This window comes from Dreissena polymorpha, chromosome 8 (genome assembly GCF_020536995.1).
Source record: "Dreissena polymorpha isolate Duluth1 chromosome 8, UMN_Dpol_1.0, whole genome shotgun sequence".
NCBI lineage: Eukaryota > Metazoa > Mollusca > Bivalvia > Myida > Dreissenidae > Dreissena > Dreissena polymorpha.
In genome coordinates, this window is record NC_068362.1 from 21,103,229 (window position 1) to 21,108,990 (window position 5,762).

Consider the following 5,762-nt stretch of genomic DNA (forward strand, 5'->3'; position numbering starts at 1 on the left):
TTTTTTGAAAATTAAGTTAAACACTTAACGCAAACAATGTTTATAATATATTATTTATTTTAAGATTTGTTCTTTAAATAAATTAATATGATGTCAAGTGTAAAAAGCGAGTATATACGATATAATAAAGTGTTGGTGAGTGGAATCACAATGTGAAAGATTGTAGCTATATAGTATTGAAAACAGTTCACTGAAATAGACCACACTTTGACAAACAGGGGGGGGGGATATGTATATTTATACACAAACATGACATGGCGAGGTGACAAATTCACCACGTCTCTCATCGTATTGCCTATTTAAACACCATGTTACACTTGAATCATGTTTAGATCAGGTAAATGAAGCAAAATATAGGATTGCACTTAGTAAGTTCCGCTTGTCATCACATAATCTCGAAATAGATAGGGGTCGTTATCATAATATCGAACGAGAAAATGGGAAGTGTAAATTTTGCACCATGAACGCAATACAAAATGAATATCATTTCCTACTAGTATGTCCAATATATACACACCTACGAAAAAAGTTGTTTAAATCGCATTATTGCAGATGGCCAACAATAAATAAATTTGCAAGATTAATGTCCAGCAAAAATAAAACGAAATGAGAAGTACTGCGAAATTTATTTACGAAGCAAATATCTTAATACATCATCTCGATTCGTAATTCTATATTTAATCAGTAATCAATAAGTTATCTTGATGTTTATTCCGAAAAAAAATGATACATATGCATGCTAGGAAGGTGTACTTTGTGTGCTTTTGTCGTCATTTGCATATATACAAAAATAATGTCCATTTTCAAATGTGAGAGCTATGAACTTGTTTAGGTATACTTGTATATATATAATTAATTCTCATTTTCATATGTGAGTGCTATAAACTTGTATAGGCCTTATCGATGAATAAATTGTGCTGTTGTATTCTTGCATATATTAAATTAATGCTCATTTTCATATGTGAGGGTTATGCACTCGTATATGTTTTATTGATGAATACATGTTGTTGTTGTTGTTGTATATATCTCATAAAATACACAGCAAATAATTGTATTATAATATGATGAAACTGTGCATTACGTAATTTACTTAAATTAAATTAAAAGATATATGTTTGTGACAGAAATAACTACAATGTTAAAAATCTTATTTACGTGGAATATTCTAAATAAATTACTTTAAAACTTTAAGTACTGTAACATATATAAGGAAGATTATTGGCTTAAATCTGCAGATGGTATCGAAGAAACAACAGCTATTTATGTTGTTTTTTTTAAAGTTCACTGATATAAAGTCTAAACCTTAATCTCTATTTGTTATTAACTGTTCCTCCGAATGTTAATTGAAGTGTGATCAATGTGCGTTATTCAAACATAAAGAATTTACTTTAAACATAATAACCCTTTAATAATGATGGTTTTATTGATGGCGATGGTAATGATAATGTTGCTGCTGATAATTATGATGATAATGATGATGCAAGCGTTCATGATGATGTTGATGTTGATGATGATGATTATTATTATTATGATGATGATGATGATGGTGGTGGTGGTGATAATGATGATGATTGTGATGATGATAATGATGATGATGATGTTGATGATGACAACAACGACGACGATGATGATGATGATGATAATGATGATGGTGGTGATGGTGATTATGATAATGATGATGATGATGATGATGATGATGATGATGATGATGATGATGATGTTGATGATGATGATGATGATGATGATGATGATGATGATGATGATGATGGTGATGATGATGATGCTGTTGATGACGACGACGACGACGATGATGAAGATGATGATGATGATGATGGTGGTGGTGATGATGATGATGAGGAGGATGATGATGATGAGGAGGATGATGATGATGATGATGATGATGATGATGATGATGATGATGATGATGATGATGATGAGAACATTTTTAACAAGAACACTACAGGCGCGAGAGAACTTCCTTCAATACATATGAAGATACTTCACGATTTTGATATAGTCACTTAATCGTAAACAAATCTTCCTTGTTCCCCGTTTACCACTGTATGTTTGTTATAGAGATAACTAAGTCAAATTTAACCAATTTACAGGCCCTTTTAAGACTTCTTGAATGTTAAGAAAATATGACGACACTGGTAGTATAAGAACTAGTCAGCAAATAAATGAAAAAATATGCAAAAAATATATACAGACACTGCAACTAATACTGAACTGAAGTACATTGATTACAAACACTGTAAGCAAAACAAACGAAACAAAGTTAGATAATTTTTATTGACCACATTGATTCCTCTCATACACGTATAAAATAAAGACATTGCTCTCAAATAGTAATACATGAACACAAAGAATTAAAATATATTTTATAAAAATGGAAAATAAAGTAACATGAACATGTATCAAACAGCTATAGAATATTTAAATTATAAGCTATTTATCAGGATATTCGACCTGTGATTATAACGCTACTGGATATCGCTAATAATAATTTTAGCAACGGAAATTCATCACACACTTTAAATGATGAATATGTATCAATTTCGATATGTGTTGCTATCTCTGGTTTTGAAATATTTTTTTCAGTATTTTACATTTGCCAAATTATGAAGAATCGCTATTAATGATATTCAGAACATATTTACAGTTGTAAAATATGTTCCTACTCGAAGGTTATATTTTGTTTTAAATAATTCAAATTATTTCATGATACATATTTTCTTAGTTTTAAACAATTTTAAGTGTCGACATCGAAATATAATAGAGCGCCATTCGATCAATGTTAGCGCGTTCGGTCGGTCGATATTTAACACGCGCGCGCAGTCCAAAAAAACAGTGACCGGCAAAAATTATCCTGATTGTTCACATGTTATTTTAAGGACCTAGAGATTTAAGATTGATAGAGAAAAGATTTTTTATGAAAGGTACAATATTAAACATTCGTAAAACATTCAAACAATTATACCTAACTGACGATCATTGTTTGTGGCTCCCGAACATTATTTTAGAACATGAACATTCTTAAATAAAAGGTTAGGTCAGTGGCCGTACGGTCATGCGTGTTGTTGTTGTCTGTTATTCAACCAAAACGATACGTGCAACTAATTAACATATGCGCTACAAAGTAAATAGACAACTTCAAGCTTTACTTCTCGCATTGAGACCATAACAAATAGCTCATGTAACCAATTCTCTGTCGGTTAGTACGATTTGGCAAACTTCATCAAAAACAAGATAGTAGAAATTAATTCTAAAAGCGTTCATTTTAAATGCATTTTTATGATTATAAAACTAACATACATGCCAACTTACTTCATGTTAATCAAGTGTGTGTTATTCACAGAACCATTAACATTTGCGATGCCAAATGAGGAGTACTTTTCGAACAGTGATTAACATGTGCTTAAGAAGCTGTTGGTGGATAATTGTATCATATACTTATATTCACATCAGGAAACTGCATAATATACAGTTAAGAACAAACGGAGGGCCGTTCAATTTGAATGAATTGAAAATAAAATGAAATAAATATTGTTATTTAAATTGTTATAACACAATTGTTTTTATTAAATTAAATGACACTTGTTATGAAAAAAATGACAAAAAAACAACACACAAATTCATGTTTGAATTAATGCAACTGATAGCTGAGAACAACAATATCTCAAACTGCATATTAGAAAACATCAAAATACATTCACTACAAATTAAACTAGGGTTTTATTTGTATTATGACGTTATTAGCAAATTAGAAGTTCTTCTCTTTTCTCTGCATCTGTAATGGGCGGAGGTAAAATACTTTATATAACCATTTAATAATGATAACTTACAGATTATTGTCGAAGCATTCACATGATCCAAAAATTATCTAGCCATGGTTGAAATGGTTTATGTAGAAGTATTTAGCAAACAAATAATAACCCTTATTCTCTTAAACGATTGCACTGATAGTGTTATGTGACAGCAGATACCGGCTCTCAAGTTGAATCAAATGATGAACCTCGTGGCAAACTGAACTCGAAATTGGAGCCAAAAGGCTAATATAGACATAATAAGCAACCTTCTTGTTAATTGTCCTGCCAAATTGATGCACATGAAGTTGTTGTTCGTTTTTATGTCATCTCACATGTTTTCTATGACCGATTCGTGTATAGAGTGATTAAAAAGACGTCTGCCGAGATGTATTCGTGATGTTGAATAACACTTTGGGGTCCCCGATTAACGTTATCGAACTCAAACAGTGATTATTAAGGGCCAAGTGTGTCTTACTATTATAAAGCCGATCTGCTTTTTGAAGACATTTCGTGTTCATGTTATATTAAGAGTGTTTGTCGGTCGCGTTGACATAAGTGTAATAATGTATACCTTACATTTCATAACTAAGTATAATATTTGTTTGCAAACGCTTAGAAAAGTTATAATAAAACTCTGAAAGTATGAACGACTAGCTAATGTAATATCTCACGAGAATACAATTAATTGCATAACAGAGACCGCGATTTGCTAAGATATATGTTGTATTGCACATGCCTTATGCCTTAGATAAACCTTACAAGGACATGGTACGATAGGGCTAAGATGACCATACATCACTCATCTTCGTAAGTAATGAAATGTAGAATGAGAAATTGAGATTTTGTGTTATGTACAAATTTGCTAAATACTTGGTTTTAATGCACACATTTTAATAACAACGGGCATTTAAAAGAAATCGGAACATCCGAAATGTACGGACGAACTCACTAAAGTGATTTTCACGTAAGATTGCTTGATTGTGTGCATACACACTAAAGTCCTTAAGTATAAAATAAGTGCAAGCGCTCGTCTTAAAACACACATACATGACTTCATACACGCACAAGAAGTAATAATACACACATGAAATATGGATGTGATTAAATGTTGAACAAAAAAGTAGTTATTTGTTAACATACAAATCTAATAAAACATCATATGAAGTTTACAAATAACTTCTTAAGTACCTCCAAAATAAGAAAAGATAAAAATAGATCTTAGATTTTAATTTACCAACATATTAATGAAATAGAATTCATTTATTTATTAAGAATAAGTGAGTGTGTGATTTATTCTTCAACTGCGCAAAATATTTTAATAAAATTTTAGTGAATTATGCAAAAAAGAAATATTTGATAACATATAACATATATTTAAATCGTTTATAAATCATGCATATACACAAAAAGAGAGACTGGTAAAGCATGAGAATTTGATATGAAACTAATAAAATAATACTTATTTCATGAAACTAGAATATACGCATTAATATAAACAAAACTGTGATATATGTACAATAATTGGATACATTATCAATGCTTACATGCTTTTAATAATACGCATACGAATACGGTCTGCAATTATTCTGATTTGTTTGATTGGTATGATTATTGGCTATTGTGATATGTATTCAGTTAACACAAAGTATTTTGATAAATATTATGCAAATTTATGTAACATTTTCCATGAATAATAATGAAAAGTATTCTTTTTTACAAATAGTGTTACATAAATAAATACAGTACAATGAGCGCAAATAAGGCGTCCTTTTTATGACATTATTATGCCAACCGTTTTTGCTCTAAACCCTATTTATAGATATTTCCAAGTGAATAACCTGATAAATCATGTGATAAATGTATGTAACATAAAAAACGTGTATATATATATATATTATGAATATTTAAAAAAACATGTGATCACACAATTCCAAATATTGACAAGCTCTTCGG

The 5,762-nt window shown here is 30.1% G+C and overlaps 1 protein-coding gene across 1 annotated transcript in view; it reads right to left on the reverse strand.

The window, feature by feature from the left end:
* Positions 1-2,273: 2,273 nt before the first annotated feature.
* Positions 2,274-5,762, reverse strand: part of LOC127841581 (platelet endothelial aggregation receptor 1-like) — a 17,813-nt gene continuing 14,324 nt past the window's right edge. The window contains exon 13 of the mRNA XM_052370505.1: positions 2,274-5,762. This exon is cut by the window's right edge and continues 1,254 nt beyond it. The gene's annotated coding sequence lies outside the window, so the exon portion shown is untranslated.